At 37.1% G+C, this 18,356-nt stretch overlaps 1 protein-coding gene across 5 annotated transcripts in view; it reads left to right on the top strand.

Annotated features, from left to right (window-relative positions):
- Positions 1-18,356, top strand: part of MICU3 (mitochondrial calcium uptake family member 3) — a 478,191-nt gene that overhangs the window by 81,155 nt on the left and 378,680 nt on the right. The window lies entirely within an intron of this gene.

Here is an 18,356-nt window from a genome sequence, read left to right as displayed (position 1 = left end):
TTCCTGCAAATAAATTCTGTCAGTTTTTTTGTCATATTGTTGTATACTTACACTACACACTCATGGACCATATGCTTTAAAAATAATATATTAATATAAACGTTCTGTACTTTTTATTAACACTCTATAAAACATTTAGGGACAGATTAAGAGTGGCGCTCTAATTTACGTGCGGGTGACATTGGGGTTATCAAGGCTGTTTGCACACGTCGGATGTAGCGCTCATATTACAAGGTGAAAGTAAACACGATCGCTTGAGCGCATTTGAAGTCAGAACTATGGTTAACTGTTTTGCAAATAAAAAAGTGTCACAAAACACATCAAAAATACATTTAAAAGTACAGTTACACTCATAATAACACCATCTAATAAAAATTATTTAAAAAAAAATGCACCAAAAATTTATAAGAACTCAAAGATATGTCTCAGGTATTAGAAAAAAAGGCTTCAAAGGGCTTAAACATAGAGATGCATACATATTAATGTCTAACTATTCATATGTATGTGTATATATATATATATATATATATATATATATATATATACATGTTTATATGTGTATACATATATATTTATGTATTTGTATGTTTATATATGTATTTACATACATATAAAGACATAAATACATATGTACACACATAATACATATACATATATATATATATATATATATATATATATATAAAGTGCATTGGAGCCCTCTGCAGTCAAGTAGATGAAAACATGTTAAAACATATGTATGCAATATTCATTTTTAATAAAGTGTTATTCTGTGTATTTACTGTACATATTTCACATTCCAATGATCTGCACATAGCAGAATATGTTCTTTGTATTTTTAAATAGATATTCCTATATATATCTCTATATATCTATACTTATATGTAATCATCTATTTATATAGGTATAGATATATTGTACCAAAATACCATCAGGTATATGTAGAAATATGTATTTATGAGTAAATAGAACAAAATCTTCTATGTAAAGAACATTGGAATGTGAAATATTAATATTTTCATGTCGGGTCAGCGCACTTGAGAATATGCAATCAGGTTTGCTCACGAATAGGGTGTTAGGAATTTTTTCCCACTTTTCTTGCTCTGTGGAGGAATACATTAATGCAGTCGTGATATTCTAACTTTGGCATTTTGCGTGCATCAGGTTAACTTTCAACTTGTAATACGAGCTCTACTCAATGCACGCAAAAAGCTTACTTCTAGCAGAGTTAGCGCGAGAGCGGGAGCAATAAATACTGCTCCACTCATAATCTGGGCCATAATATATTGTCTTGTAAGCTAAATATAAACAATTTTGCAGTACTGGGACATATCTCTTGAAAAAGTCTATAATGGTTTTTATATGGCCAGTTAGAGGCAGGAATATCAAAGAATCATTCCATTAGCAGTGGAAAAAAAATGCATTTTTTAAATTTAAATTACAGTAAAAGTAGGCAAAATAAATCATAAAAGTGTGTTACAAAGATTGTTCCATTGTACATAATTAAACCCTTATAAAATGAATTACATTTTTAGTTTAATGTCTGTTTAAAGTATAAAAACATAGAAAATATTCCAGAGTGCAATATTATTCAGAATCCTAAACACAAATCAAATCTGTATGGCCTAAAAATGTGTTTATAGGTAGTCTTGAGTTTTATGTTAATGAGCTTCATGGGTGTGACACAGTAAGGCTGCCAAATGTATAATACAATGTATTTACAGGCATGTATAAATAATTCATAAAACAGAACAATGCAATTGGGGTAAAACATTCTGGTGCGATTCATATGTGGAGGTAGACAAAATGCATACAGATATGATCCATATCCCTGTATTAAATACTCTCAAAATTAATAATCAGCCACATTACGAGTTTTGAGCACTATAGGGAAATTAACGACCACAACATTTTCAGCATTATTTCACCTCCTTATAGCACTGCTATTACAGGTTTTAAAAAAGCAGGCTTGTGCGAGTGATATGGTGGCGTTGAGCTCCATACCGCACCGAAATCAAGCGCTGCTTTGACGTGCTCGTGCAAGATTTCCCCATAGACACCTGTGATCACAGAATGAAAAGCTCCGTAAAGCAGCCCCATTGATGTCTATGGGGAAAAGAAAAAGTTATGTTTAAACCTAACACTCTAACATAAACCCTGAGTCTAAACACCCCTAATCTGCCACCCCCGACATCGCTGCCACCTACATACAGTTATTAACCCCTAATCCGCCTCCCCCAACATTGCCGCTACCTACATTATAGTTATTAACCCCTAATCTGCTGCCCCTAACATCACTGCCACCTACATTACAGTTATTAACCCCTAATCTGCTGCCCCAACATCGCCGCCACCTGCATTACAGTTATTAACCCCTAATAGGCTGCTCCTAACATCGCCGCAACCTACATTACAGTTATTAACCCCTAATCTGCTGCCCCTAACATCGCCACCACCTACATTACACTTATTAACCCCTAATCTTATATTGTAGCTATCTTAGGTTTTATTTTTATTTCACAGGTAAGTTTGTATTTATTGTAACTGGGTAGACTAGTTAGTAAATAGTTATTAACTATTTACTAGCTACCTAGTTAAAATAAATACAAAGTTACCTGTAAAATAAAACCTAACCTGCCTTACACTAAAAACTAATATTACAATAAAATTAAATAAATTAAATTATTAAAATACAATTTTCTAAATTACAAAAACCCCCCACTAAATTACAAAAAATTAAAAACGAAATTATCAAAAATAAAAACAAATTACTCCTAGTCTAATAGCCCTAGCAAAATAAAAAAGCCCCCCCAAAATAAAAAAAACCCTAGCCTACACTAAACTACCAATGGCCCTTAAAATGACCTTTGCAGGGCATTGTCCCAAAGAAATCAGCTCTTTTACCTGTAAAAAAATTCAAACACCCCCCATCAGTAAAACTCACACCCACCCAACCAAATCCCCAAATAAAAACCTATCTAAATAAACCTAAGCTAATCATTGCCCTGAAAAGTGCATTTGGATGGGCATTGCCCTTAAAAGGGCATTTAGCTCTTTTGCGATGCCCTGAAAAGGGCAATCAGCTCTTTTAGGAATTGCCCAAACCCTAAGCTAAAAAAAACTCTACACACAAAATATTTTAAAAAACCTAACACTAACCCCCGATGATCCACTTACAGTTATCGAAGTCCGGATATCCATCCTCACCCAGCCGGCGAAGTCCTCATCCAAGCGGAAAGAAGTCTTCATCCAGACGGCATCTTCTATTTTCATCCATCCGGCGAAGAGCTGGTCCATCTTTAAGACATCCGGCGTGGAGTATCCTCTTGTTACGGTCGTCGGCATAAACTGAAGGTTCCCTTTAAGTGACGCTATCCAAGATGGTGTCCCTTACATTCCTATTGGCTGAAAGATTTCTATCAGCCAATAGAAATTAAAGGGGAATCAGCCAATAGGGTCGAGCTTTCATCCTATTGGCTGATGCAATCAGCCAATAGGATTGAGCTCTCATTCTATTGGCTTTGTATTTATTTTAACTATGTAGCTAGTAAATAGTTAATAACTATTTGCTAACTAGTCTACCTAGTTAAAATAAATACAAATTTACCTGTGAAATAAAAATTAAACCTTAGATAGCTACAATATAACTATTAGTTATTTTGCAGCTAGCTTAGGTTTTTTTTTACAGGTAAGTTTGTATTTAGTTTTAAATAGATATTATTTAGTTAATAATTGTAAGGTTTAATTAGATTTATTTTATTTAAGTTAGGGGGTGTTAGGCTTAGGGTTAGTGTTAGACTTAGGGTTAGGGTTACGTTAGGGTTAGGATTAGGGGTTAATATATTTATGTAGAGTTAGTGATGTGGGAGGTCAGAGGTTTAGGGGTTAATAATTTATTTTAGTATATTTGGTTGTGGGGGGCTTGCGGTTCAGGGGTTAATAGGTTTATTAAAGCGGCGGTGTGGGCGGACAGCAGATTATGGGTTAATAATATGTAAATAGTGTTTGCGATGTGTGGGGGCGGCTGTCTACGAGTTAATAGGTTTATTATAGTGGCGATGATGTGAGCGGCAGATCAATAATGGCGGCGAGGTCCGGAGCGGCAGATTAGGGGTTAATAGCTTTATTATAGTGTTTGCGATGCGGGAGGGCCTCGGTTTAGGGGTTAATAGTTAGTTTATGGGTGTTAGTGTACTTTTTTACACTTTAGTTATCAGTTTTATGCTACAGCTTTGTAACATAAAACTCATAACTACTGACTTTAGATGGTGGTACGGATCTTGTCAGTATAGGGTGTATCGCTCACTTTTTGGCTTCCCAGGCAAACTCGTAATACCGGCGCTATGGGAGTTCCATTGAAAAAGTGCGGTACTGACGTTGCGTGACGGCCAAAAAGGTGTGCGGTACACCTATACCTACAAGACTTGTAATAGCAGCGTTAGGGAAAAAGCAGCATTTCACTCATAACACAAAACTCGTTATCTAGCTAAATGTATTTTAAAGTATACAATGCTTTGCTTCTAAAATAGACTACGGGGCTGATTTATCAAAGGGTGAATGGCCCCTGATGCCCCTGTAAATAGCTGTTATGAAACAGCGGTCTTAAGACCTCTGCTCCTTAACTGGTCCGTCTGCTCTGAGGCTGCGGACATTAATCTGCTCAATCTTATACGATAGGGCTGATTGACACCCCCTGCTAGCGGCCAATTGGCCGTGAATCTGCAGAGGGCAGCATTGCACAAGCAGTTCATAACTGCTTGTGCAATGATAAATGCAGACAGGGTATGCTGTCTGCATTCATCGATGTCTGTCGGACAGGATCCACTGTCTGTCGAACAGACCAATGAAACAAAACATTATATTACTGATATTCACTTCATATTCCCAATTCATCATTGATTACTAGTTTGTCAGTATAACCCTAAATTTAGAATGGGGATGATTACTTGATTACCAAGCCGGCATTAAAGGGACATTTTCAATACGCTCGCCTAACATAGCCAAACATTGCGGCCGCGGATCAGAATACGATCTCCATATTTATAAAAAAAAGCCTTCAAAAACACGCTCACCAAGTATGGGGCGATGAGTATCGGACTGTTGTTAACTAATAGTCATCGATGATGCTGTTATTCAGGTTTTTCCCAACTTTATTTATACCAACTAAATTGCTACAAAGTACACTAACACCCATAAACTACCTATTAAAAAAACCTACCTGTTCAAATCAGCCAATAGGAGGAGAGCTACTGAAATTATATTGGCTGATTTGAACAACCAATAGGATTTCAGAAGCTCGCCTCCTATTGGCTGATTTGAATTTAACCCTCAAATCAGCCAATAGGAATGCAAGGGACGCCATCTTGAATTGCGTCCCTTGCATTGAAGCTTCAGTTTATGGTGGTGACCGTAAGAAGAGGAGCTCCACGTTGAATGGCTTCAGGATGGACCCGCTCTGGGATGAAGATAGAAGATGCCGCTTGGATGAAGACTTCTTCCGCCTGGATAGATGAAGACATCACCGCCTGGATGAAGACTTCTTCCACCTGGATGGATGAAGACATCGCCGCCTGGATGAAGACTTCTTCCTTCTGGATGTCTGGACTTCAGAACTGTGAGTGGATCTTCAGGGGTTAGTTTTAGGATTTTCTTAATTTTTTTTGGGTGGGTTTTTATTTTAGATTATGGTTTGGGCTTGTTAAAGAGCTAAATGCCCTTTTAAAGGCAATGCCCTTTTCAGGGTAATGGGTATCTTAGTATTTTTAGAAATAGGTTTTTTATTTTGGGGGGTTGGTTGGGTGGTGGGTTTTACTGTGTGGGGGGGGGGTTTACAGGTAAAAGAGCCCTTTAAGGGCCATTTGTAGTTTATTGTAGGCTAGGGTTTTTTTTATTTTGGGGGGGCTTTTTTATTTTGATAGGGCTATTAGATTAGGTGTAAACATTTTTATTTTGGATAATTTTGTTTGTTATTTTTCATTATTTAGTGTTTGTTATTTTTTGTAACTTAGTGTTTTTTTTGTTGTAATTTAGTACTTTGTAATAATCTTTAATTGTATATTTAAATAATTTTAGTAGTGTTAGTTTTTTTAATATGTAATTTAGTTTATTTAATTGGTAGTTTAATTTAATTTTAGTATAATAGTTAGGGTAGGTTAATTTATAGTTTAAAATTAGTTAATTTTAATTCTATAGGTAAGTTTTAATTTATATTAAGATAGGGATCTTGTAATTTTAATTTAAAGTTAAGGGGTTTTTAGGTTTAGGGGTTAATAGCTTAATTTAGTTTTTGGCAATGTGGGGGGCTGACAGTTTAGGGGTTAATAGGTTTAGTTAGTGGTGGTGATGTGGGAGGCCAGAGGTTTAGGGGTTAATACGTTTTATTTGTGTAGGCGATGTCGGGGACAGCAGATTAGTTGTGTTTAGACTCAGGGTTTATGTTAGGGTGTTAGGTGTAAATGTAACTTTTTTTCAACCATAGAAATCAATAGGGTATATTTCATTCTCTTGCAGCATCGAACATAAGCTTTCGTTGCTTTCAGACTCCAGTTGATTTCTATGGCATCCGCTGCGTCGGAATAGCCACAAGCGTACCTGTTAAATGTTTGATAAATTGAAAAAAAGTGTCAAATAAAGTCAAATTTGTATTCGAAACATCTGTAATGACCTAAGCATCGATCTGCATCAGATTGAGATCGCGGGATTATATGTTACGTCAGAAATTTCAACATTTGCCGATCTTGCCGCTTTGATAACTTGGTCGGATCAATCTCGCAACAATTACGATCCGTAAATGTTATAATGAACTACAAATATACTAGCTAAATGATACCTCTACTAAAGTTACAACACAATGTAGCTACTAATCAATACTATGTGTGTGTGTGTGGTGGTGGTGGGGGGGGGGGGAGGGTTCACAAAAAGCTGCACCAAAGCAGTGGAGGATCTGCCCACATTAATAGTAGAAATATGTTCATGCATTTGTGAATGTACCTCAAAAGTCGTTAGACTAACGTATTGCACATTACAGTTACAATTACACAGGATTTAAGCAACTGTTAATTTCAAATATAACATGTGTATGTCACATAATCACAAGGCTTGCATCTGGTATATCAGCATCTATACATACCTTTATGGCATAACCATGAACTAATTGGTGAATCAACCCTTCTTAATTTTGAGTTCTACATCTCCTATAGGAGCATTTCATGCCATCCTTAACTACTCCCACCAGCTTCTCATCTGCTTGAAGTAAAGGAAAGTGTTTTTTAATCATTTTGTAGATTTCATGGTACTGAAACTGTAAATTAAAGGGACATTCCAGCCAAAATTAAAATCCACATGGATGCATTTCAGTTTTGAATAAAAACATTTTTGTAATATGCATGTATTAGCAAAAATGCTCCTAGTAAAAGCTATAGCTGTTTCAAACGTGTATTTAAAGGGACACTGAACCCAATTTTTTTCTTTTGTCATTCAGATAGAGCATGCAATTTTAAGCAACTTTCTAATTTACACATATTAGCAATTTTTCTTTGTTCTCTTGCTTTCTTTATTAGAAAAAGAAGACATCTAAGCTATTTTTTTTGTTCAGACCATGGAAAGCACTATCTGAATCACAAAAGAAAAAAATTGGGTTCAGTGTCCCTTTAAGTATGCAGCATGCACCAGCATTTTAAACACAGCACTTGCTCTGAGAGCCTAAGTTGCTAGTACCATCATGAAAATACTCAATTTGTTGATAGCTGATAAGATACAAGCCCCACTGGCACTCTGAGCAGCTGTAGTACTTAAAAAGCTGATGCACTGGGGATATCTAGCTGTGCTTCACGTGCACGTTCAGAGAAAAATGTTAACACTAAAAGAGTGATAACTTTTACTAGAAGCATTTTTGCCAACACGTGTATATTGCAAATATGTTTTTAGTCAAAGATGTAATTTACCTATGTGCATTTATATTTTCACCGGAATGACCCTTTAATTTCTCTTTGTTTGCTTTTGTCTCTCAAGATGTTTACCCTGTCTATTGCATGAACTTCAGTTTTGGCTCTTTTAATATCTCTTTTGGCATAACCTATTTGTTTATCTGTATTATAACTTTAATGCCTCTCTAAGGTAATCACCTTCCTCTGTACAATTACGTTTAAGTCTTAAAAATGGCCCTTATGCCACTGTGTATGGTACATGTTTGGGATGGCAGCTGTTGGCATGTAAGAGTGAATTCCCTGTTATAGGCTTACAAATTATTCTAGAGACGACTTTACCATCCACACCTCCTATCAAGGTGACATCTAAAAAAATTACAGTCTCTTTTTGATTTTCAAAGATGAATCACAAGCCCACCACATTATAATTTAGCCATTCCATAAACAAAGCTGCTTCTTCTAATGTTCCAGTTCAAATAAAAATTAAATAATTTATAAAATAAATCATGTTTCCTTTTGATTTGAGTCTTAATCAAAAGGAAACATGATTAACTTCTGTAACTGGGTGCTAAGGAACACTTCAAGGTCTCTAAGATCTCCTTGTACCCTGAGGTGCCGGACAAAAAGATTGTTAACCTGTGGAAATATACTTGATAAAAGAGGAACAATCAATAAAGAATAGGCTATACCGGGGGCGTGAGTACAATAATCTGCACTTGTATCAAGAAATTGGATTACAATATTGCCTTTTTCCATCCGTTACATTTTGAATTTAAGAGTAACAAGTTTGGAGGCACATCATTGGCTACTCAAGGTCACGTGACAAGTAAAAACAACAGAGTCAGAGTCATTCTAACCTTACTGACAAGGAGGATCAGGAATGAACGCTAATTGATTTTCCTAAATAGTTATCTAGCTAGAACTATTTTGAAATAAAAAACCTTTATATATTGGGTTCTTAACATTGTGTATGAGCAATTTGCATACATTTTAGAGTGCGCACTCATGATTTTAGATTGACCATTTTAGAATTGTATTAATAAACCATTGTGTCTTTAGCCTTTTGAGCGCTTCTCTTTCTTTTATTTGTTTAAGCCCTATACTTTCAAAGTTAGATAAGCTCAAAATTTAGCATTCTTGGAGACCTGAAGTAAAGTGTTAACACAATATATATGCATATCAAAACACATGTAAAATATCTTAAAATCAAATATTATGTATGTGTGTGTATTTTTGTGTGTATGTGTATATATATATATATATATATATATGTATAAATGTGTAGGTGTGAAGTGTTTTAAAAAATATATTACAATACAAAATCAAAATTTGGCAATTTTGTGGAATAATTTTAATTTTATTTTTACATGGGGGAAGAATAGGGTTATTCCAAGTATGGCTAAACATTCAAATACTTTTTTCTTTCCTAAGATATGGTGAATCCACGGCTTTATCATTTACTGTTGGGAATATCACTCCTGGCCAGCAGGAGGAGGCAAAGAGCACCACAGCCAAGCTGTTAAGAATCACTCCCCTACCCATAAACCACAGTCATTCTCATTGCCTTGGTGCATGGAGGAGGTGAAGTTTTGGTGTCTGATTATTTCACTTCAGTCAAGATTTTATTATTTTAGGAATCCAGAGTAGGTTTACTCTGATCTTCCCTTTCAAGATTGGGTCTAGCAGTACTCCATGTCAGCCTCTTCAGTAGGGCAGTAGTGGCTTTAGAGCAGTTAGGAACTTGTGGAGTGGGCTCCACTGCATTTTCCTAACATGTTGCTGCCCTGGTATAGAAAGACACTTTGTTCTTTCCTTTTTCCACAGGTCTCTGTAAGGAGTGGAATCCTTCCATACTGTGAGAGCTGTCATACAGCTAGAGATGCAGGTAAGAGCATTGTGGTTGAAATCTTGGTCAGCTGATGATTCCTCTAAGTCTAAGCTTCTGGCAATTTCTTACAAGGGTAAGACCTTGTTTGGACCCAGACTCACAGAAATTATTTCTGATATTACGGGTGGAAAAGGGTCTTTCCTCCCACAAGACAAGAAGAATAGACCGAAAGGACGTCAGAGTAATTTTCGTTCCTTTCGTAATTCCAGAGGAAAGTCTTACTCTTCCTTTTCCAAGCAGGAACAGGCCAAGTCTTCTTCGAAGCCCTCCCAGTCTTGGAACAAGGGGAAGCAAATAAAGAAACCCGTAGCTGACTCTAAATCAGCATGAAGGATTTGCACCCGATCCGGGATCAGATCTAGTGGGGGGCAGACTATCTCAGTTTTCTCAAGCCTGGAAACGAGATGTCCAAGATCCCTGGGCTGTGGATATAGTATTCCAGGGTTACAAATTGGAATTCAAGACCTTTCCTCCCAGTGACAGGTTCCACATCTCAAGATTATCTGTGGACCAGATAAACAGAGAGGCGTTCTTGAAATGTGTTCAGGATCTTTCTTCCCTGGGAGTGATTGTTCAAGTTCCAGTTCAGGAACATGGTCTAGGTTTCTATTCCAATCTGTTCGTGGTTCCCAAAAAAGAGGAAACTTTCCAACCTATTTTAGACCTGAAATGTCTAAACAAGTTTCTCAGAGTTCCATCTTTCAAGATAGAGACTATCCGCTCCATTCTTCCTTTGGTGTAAGAGGGTCAGTTTATGACGACCATAGACCTAAAGGATGCATACCTTCATGTTCCCATTCACAGAGATCATCACAGATTTCTGAGATTTGCCTTTCTGGACAAACACTTTCAGTTTGGGGCTCTTCCGTTTTGCCTTGCCACAGCTCCCAGAATTTTCTCAAAGATTCTAGAGGCTCTCTTGGCAGTGATCCGGTCCCAGGGAATTGCAGTGGCGCCCTACCTGGATGACCTATTGGTTCAGGCACCTTCTTTTCAACAAGCAAGATATCACACAGAGATCTTGTTGTCTATTCTACGTTCCCAAGGGTGGAAAGTGAATCTGGAAAAGAGCTCCCTTGTTCCAGCTGCAAGGGTAGTCTTCTTAGGGACTATAATAGATTCCCTATTAATGAAATTTTTTTCTGACGGAGGTCAGAAGAGCCAAAATCCTTTCCTCTTGGCTCTCTCTACAGTCTACTGCTCGAACATCAGTGGCTCAGTGTATGGAGGTAATCGGTCTAATGGTGGCTTCCATGGACATCATTCCCTTTGCTCAATTCCATTTAAGACCTCTACAGTTGTGCATGCTCAGACAATGGAACGGGGATTATGCGGATCTGTCTCAGAGAATAGATCTAGACCAGTCGACAAAAGACTCTCTCCCGTGGTGGATTTCTCAGGAACATCTGCCTCAGGTCACATGCTTTCGAAGACCTTCCTGAGTGATTGTGACCACAGACGCCAGCCTGCTGGGCTGGGGAGCAGTCTGGGACTCGTTAAAGACGCAGGGACTTTGTACTCGGGAGGAGTCTGCTCTCCCCATCAACATCCTGGAGTTGAGAGCGATTTACAATGCTCTGATGGCTTGGCCTCAGTTGTACTTAGCCCAGTTTATCATGTTCCAGTCAGACAATTTAACCTCAGTGGTTTACATCAACCAAAAGGGAGGAACTCAGAGTTCCTTAACCATTATGGAGATGTCTCGGATTATTCAGTGGGCAGAAGCTCACAATTGCTGTCTATCTGCCATCCACATTCCAGGAGTAGACAACTGGGAAGCAGATTTCCTGAGCAGAGAGACTTTTCATCCTGGGGAGTGGGAACTCTATCCGAAGGTGTTCTCCAACTTAACCCTCGAATGGGGGGGGGGGTGCCGGAGTTGGATCTGATGGCATCTCAGCAAAATTCCAAGCTTCCACGGTACGGGTCAAGGTCAAGAGATCCACATGCCACTCTGATAGATGCTCTGGCGGTTCCTTAGGATTTCAGGCATACCGGTTTCCTCCGTTTGCTCTCCTTCCATGAGTCATTGCTCTTATCAAACAGGAGAGAGCATTGGTGATTCTAATAGCCCCTGCGTGGTCTCGCAGGAACTGGTACCTAGTGGAGATGTCATCTCTCCCCCCGTGGAGACTGCCTCTGAAGAAGGACCTGCTGATTCAGGGTCCCTTCTTTCATCCAAATCTTGCTCTGAAGCTGACTACTTGGAGATTGAACGCTTAGTTGGTCATTGAGACCGTGATTCAGGCTTGCAAGTCTGTTACAAGAAAGATTTATCATAAGATATGGCATAAATATCTTTATTGATTTAAATCCAAGGACTACTCTTGGAGTAGGTTCAGGATTCCTAGAATTGTGTCCTTTCTCCAGGATGGTCTGGAGAAGGGTGCAATGATAAATGCGGACAGCGTATGCTGTCTGCATTTATCGATGTGCGGCGGACATCATACGCTACATCATATCATGTCCGTCCGCACAATAATAAATTAACCCCTTAGAGTAAATGTTAAGTTTTAACTATGGCCTTCACATTTGGTTATAGATATCTATTTGTAAGTGTGTGCTAATATGGTGGTATCGTTTCCTGCTGTGATTTATTTGTATGGGTGTGTGTATGCATATTTGTTTATGAATATAATATTATATATATATATATATATATATATATATATATATACACACACATATATTTGGTTTAAATTAATATTATTGTTCATGTATAAAGCACTGCCATGCCTGATAGAAATTTGTTGATACACGTAGTAGAAATGTGTCTACTTTAGTGTCCCTTTAATTCTTTGTTTCTTTATATATGTAGTTATTTTGGTTGTCATAAGACTTTAAGCAAGTATATAAACAATATTTGTCTATTTATTTATACAGTGGTAGAATAAATTTATAGTTTAAAACGACAAATTTATAAAATTTCTAGAATAAAATACAAGATATTAGTATAGCACTATGGAATTTCGTGGTGGTTTAAAATACAATTGCCTAGATTACGAGTTTTGCTTTAGCTTTAAAAAGCAGCGTTGGCCGGTACTAACGCTGCTTTTTAACGCCCGCTGGTATTATGAGTCTTGAAGGTACAGGTGTACCGCTCACTTTTTTGGCCAGACTCGGAAATACCGCAAATCCACTTACGTCAATTGCGTATCCTATATTTTCAATGGGACTTGCATAGCTCCGGTATTACAAGTCTTCCAAAAAGTGAGCGGTAGACCCTCTCCTGTCAAGCCTGGTACCGCATTTTAAAGTCAGTAGTTAAGAGTTTTACACTACAGCGCCATAGCATAAAACTCTTAACTAAAGTGCTAAAAAGTACACTAACACCCATAAACTACCTATTAACCCCTAAACCGAGGCCCCCCCACATCGCAAACAGTAAAATATTTTTTTAACCCCTAATCTGCCGAACCGGACAATGCCGCCACTATAATAAATATATTAACCCCTAAACAGCCGCATCACAAACATTAGTTAAACATTATTAATCCCTAATCTGCCGTCCCTAACATCGCCGACACCTACCTACATTTATTAACCCCTAATCTGCTGCCCCCAATCTCGCCGCCACTATATTAAAGTTATTAACCCCTAAATCTAAGTCTAACCCTAACAACCCTAACAGCCCCTAACTTAAATATAATTTAAATAAATCTAAATAAAATTACTATCATTAACTAAATAATTCCTATTTAAAACTAAATACTTACCTGTAAAATAAACCCTAAGCTAGCTACAATATAACTAATAGTTACATTGTAGGTAGCTTAGGGTTTATTTTTATTTTACAGGCAACTTTGTATTTATTTTAACTAGGTACAATAGTTATTAAATAGGTATTAACTATTTAATAACTATCTAGTTAAAATAAAGACAAATTTACCTGTAAAAAAAATCCTAACCTAAGTTACAATTACACCTAACACTACACTACAATTAAATTAATTACCTAAATTAAATACAATTAATTACAATTAAATAAAATTATCTAAAGTACAAAAAGCCCCCACTAAATTACAGAAAATAACAAAGAAATTACAAGATTTTTAAACTAATTACACCTAATCTAATCCCCCTAACAAAATAAAAAAAGCCCCCCCCAAAATAAAAAAGCCCTACCCTACACTAAATTACAAATAGCCCTTAAAAGGGCCTTTTGCGGGGCATTGCCCCAAAGTTATCAGCTCTTTTACCTGAAAAAAAATTACAATTCCCCCCCAACATTAAAACCCACCACCCACACAACCAACCCTATTCTAAAACCCACCCAATCCCCCCTTAAAAAACCTAACACTAACCCCCTGAAGATCACCTTACTGGGAGACGTCTTCACCCAACCGGGCGAAGTGGTCCTCTAGACAGGCAGAAGTCTTCATCCAGACGGCATCTTCTATCTTCATCCATCCGGCGCAGAGCAGGTCCATCTTCAAGACATCCGACGCGGAGCATCCTCTTCAAACGACGGCTAAACACAGAATGAAGGTTCTTTTAAATGACGTTATCCAAGATGGCGTCCCTTCAATTCCGATTGGCTGATAGAATTCGGCCCGGTTGGGTAAAGACGTCTCCCGGTAAGGTGATCTCCAGGGGGTTAGTGTTAGGTTTTTTTAAGGGGGGATTGGGTGGGTTTTAGAGTAGGGTTGGTTGTGTGGGTGGTGGGTTTTAATGTTGGGGGGGATTGTAATTTTTTTTAAGGTTAAAGAGTTGATTACTTTAGGGCAATGCCCCGCAAAAGGCCCTTTTAAGGGCTATTTGTAATTTAGTGTAGGGTAGGGCTTTTTTATTTTGGGGGGGCTTTTTTATTTTGTTAGGGGGATTAGATTAGGTGTAATTAGTTTAAAAATCTTGTAATTTCTTTATTATTTTCTGTAATTAAGTGTTTGTTTTTTTGTACTTTAGATAATTTTATTTAATTTTAATTAATTGTATTTAATTTAGGTAATTAATTTAATTGTAGTGTAGTGTTAGGTGTAATTGTAACTTAGGTTAGGTTTTATTTTACAGGTAAATTTGTCTTTATTTTAACTAGGTAGTTATTAAATAGTTAATACCTATTTAATAACTATTGTACCTAGTTAAAATAAATACAAAGTTGCCTGTAAAATAAAAATAAACCCTAAGCTAGATACAATGTAACTATTAGTTATATTGTAGCTAGCTTAGGGTTTAATTTATAGGTAAGTATTTAGTTTTAAATAGGAATTATTTAGTTAATTGTAGTAATTTTATTTAGATTTATTTAAATTATATTTAAGTTAGGGGGGTTAAGGTTAGACTTAGGTTTAGGGGTTAATATGTTTATTATAGTGGTGGCGACGTTGGGGGCGGCAGATTAGGGGTTAATAAATGTAGTTAGGTTGCGGCGACATTGGGGGCGGCAGATTAGGGGTTAATAAATACAATATAGGTGTCGGCGATGTTGGGGGCAGCAGATTAGGGGTTCATAAGTATAATGTAGGTGGCGGCGGTGTCCGGAGCGGCAAATTAGGGGTTAATAATATAATGCAGGTGTTGGCGATGTCGGGGGCGGCAGATTAGGGGTTAATAAGTATAATATTAGGGGTGTTTAGACTCGGGGTTCATGTTAGGGTGTTAGATGTAGACATAAATGTATTTTCCCCATACGAATCAATGGGGCTGAGTTAGGAGCTTTACGCTGCTTTTTTGCAGGCTCTCCACCATTGATTGGTATGGGGAAATCGTGCACGAGCACGTTTAGCCAGCTCACTGCTAACATAAGCAGCGCTGGTATTGAGGTGAGATGTGGAGCTAAATTTTGCTCTACGCTCACTTTTTTGCGGTTAACGCCGGGTTTGTAAAAACCTGTAATACCAGAGCTGTCTGTAAGTGAGCATAAACTGCTCGTTAGCACCGCACCCCTGTTAACGTAAAACTCATAGTCTAGGCGAATATTATTATTAGTATTATTAATAATCAATTAGAAAATTAAAGTACAACGTAAGACTTTTTATACTCTCTCTCTTTCTTTCTCATATATATATATATATAGCCTCTCAAACAAATGCCCTCTCAGGACTTTCAAATGGAATAACAAAGTTATCTTTTATTGAAACGGTATTTCTGCACCCAGGCAGTTGACACCGGTGGGCTGAGCTGTTGAAAGGAGTTATATATATATATATATATATATATATATATATATATGCTATATATGCTATGGGTGGGGAAGAAGCGCCACACAAAAGATCTAAGCGTAGACAATGTTAAAAAAGACTTGGTTTAATGCAAAGTAACAAATGCACACTTACAGTAAAACACCTCACTTAAAGCTGAGGAAAACTTATTAAGCACATCAATAAAATAGCAGGACAGTAAAAAGCTACAGATTCTACAGGGCTGTCAGAGAAAATATTCGTTTTCAGTCTGAGATATTTCCAAGACTGCTGCACTTCCCACAGTGACATATGTGGACCCAATTGGCTGATCGTACAGGTGACAGCTGTAAACTGTCCTGCTATTTTATCAATGTTCTTTTTAAGTGTTCCTCAGTGTTTTATTGTAAGTGTGCATTTGTTACTTTGCTTTAAACTAAGTGTTTTTAAACATCATCTACGCTTGGATCTGTTGTGTGGCACTTCTTCCCCACAGTTTGCATTTTCAATTTGTTTCTACCTACTCCAGTGAGGAGGATTTCTAGAAGCTCTGCCTACAAGACTGATTTGGGTTCTCAGCCATTTGGATCCCTGCGCTTCCACATGAGTACTACGGAGCTGAGGCCAAGTACTACTACCATTTTATATATACAGTATATATATATATATATATATATATATATATATATATATATATAAAAGTACTGTATTATGTTGTTTATTGTTCTAGATTATTAATAATAATGTAGGAAATGAATGAACAGTGTATTACTCGAGAGAGGGAGAGAGAGAGAGAGAGAGAGAGAGAGAGAGAATATGAGGACAATATTGTTGAATAACAGATATCTCTATTAAAACATTTGCATGGTTGTAATTGTATCTTGTATAAGCTCTAGATTTTGGCCATTCATGGTAACAACCTTTATTACAAACCCATTAACGTGTGGGATGCAATACTTTCTCAGATGGTAATGTATCAGCATGGTACTGCAAACCTTATTAGCATTAACTCACACATGTAATTGATCCCATGCTCTCCTTTCACTTTCTTCTGTTAAGTGTGATCAGTCCACGGGTCATCATTACTTGTGGGATATTAACTGCTCCCCTACAGGAAGTGCAAGAGGATTCACCCAGCAGAGTTGCTATATAGCTCCTCCCCTCTACGTCACCTCCAGTCATTCTCTTGCACCCAACGACTAGATAGGATGTGTGAGAGGACTATGGTGATATATTTAGTTTTTATATCTTCAATCAAAAGTTTGTTATTTTATAATAGCACCGGAGTGTGTTATTCCTTCTCTGGTAGAATTTGAAGAAGAATCTACCTGAGTTTTTCTATGATTTTAGCCGGAGTAGTTAAGATCATATTGCTGTTTCTCGGCCATCTGAGGAGAGGTAAACTTCAGATCAGGGGACAGCAGGCAGATTAATCTGCAAAGAGGTATGTAGCAGTTTATTATTTTCTGACATGGAATTGATGAGAAAATCCTGCCATACCGTTATAATGTAAACTCAGCCTTGAATGCAGTAGATGTAGCTGATATCAGGCTGTCATGTATGTATATTTTACACTTCAGTTTTCTGGGAAATGGTACTTCTCTGGCTTTTAAACTGTATACATAGACTTAACCTATTTTGCAGGGACTTGCAATAGGTTTTAAATGACAATTAATTATTGAGGTAAAACGTTTTTTTGCTGGCATGTAAAAACGTTTTTTTCTCTGAGGTACTGGGTGAAAAAATGTTTTGGGCACTATTTTTCCACTTGGCAATAGTTTTGATTTAAATTAGAGCAGTTCACTGATCCCTCTCACTGTTATGTGTGTGGGGGAGGGGCGATTTTTGGCGCTTTTTCTAAGCATCAGAAAAACTCAGTCAGAGGTTCATTTTCTTCCTGCATGATCCGGTTCATCTCTACAGAGTTCAGGGATCTCCAAAGCCTTTTTTGAGGGAAGTAATCATTACAGCAGAGCTGTGCTGATTGTATTGACTGTGATATAAAAAACGTTTATTTGTGTATTTTTTTCTGCTGCCTGGGTTAGTTATCATTTGCTGAGGGGAACAATCCTTTGCTAAAACTGTATATTCTGACAAAGATTGATGCTATAACTTAATTATTTTATCTGTTATAATATTTTTCTGTGCTTCTTAAAGGCACAGTTCGTTTTCATATTATTTGTAAATTACTTTGAAAAGTATTTCCAAGTTGCTGTTTATTTGCTAGTGTGTTAAACATGTCTGATTCAGAGGAATATCTCTGTGCTATATGTGTTAATGCCAAAGTGGAGCCCAATAGAAATTTATGTACTAAATGTATTGATGCTACTTTAAAAAACAGTCAATCTGTACAAATTGAACATATTTCACCAAACAACGAGGGGAGAGTTATGCCGACTAACTCGCCTCACGTGTCAGTACCTG

This window comes from Bombina bombina, chromosome 2 (genome assembly GCF_027579735.1).
Source record: "Bombina bombina isolate aBomBom1 chromosome 2, aBomBom1.pri, whole genome shotgun sequence".
In the NCBI taxonomy this organism is placed as follows: domain Eukaryota; kingdom Metazoa; phylum Chordata; class Amphibia; order Anura; family Bombinatoridae; genus Bombina; species Bombina bombina.
Note: the sequence above shows the minus strand (reverse complement) of the source record. Positions and strands in the feature narration are given on the sequence as shown.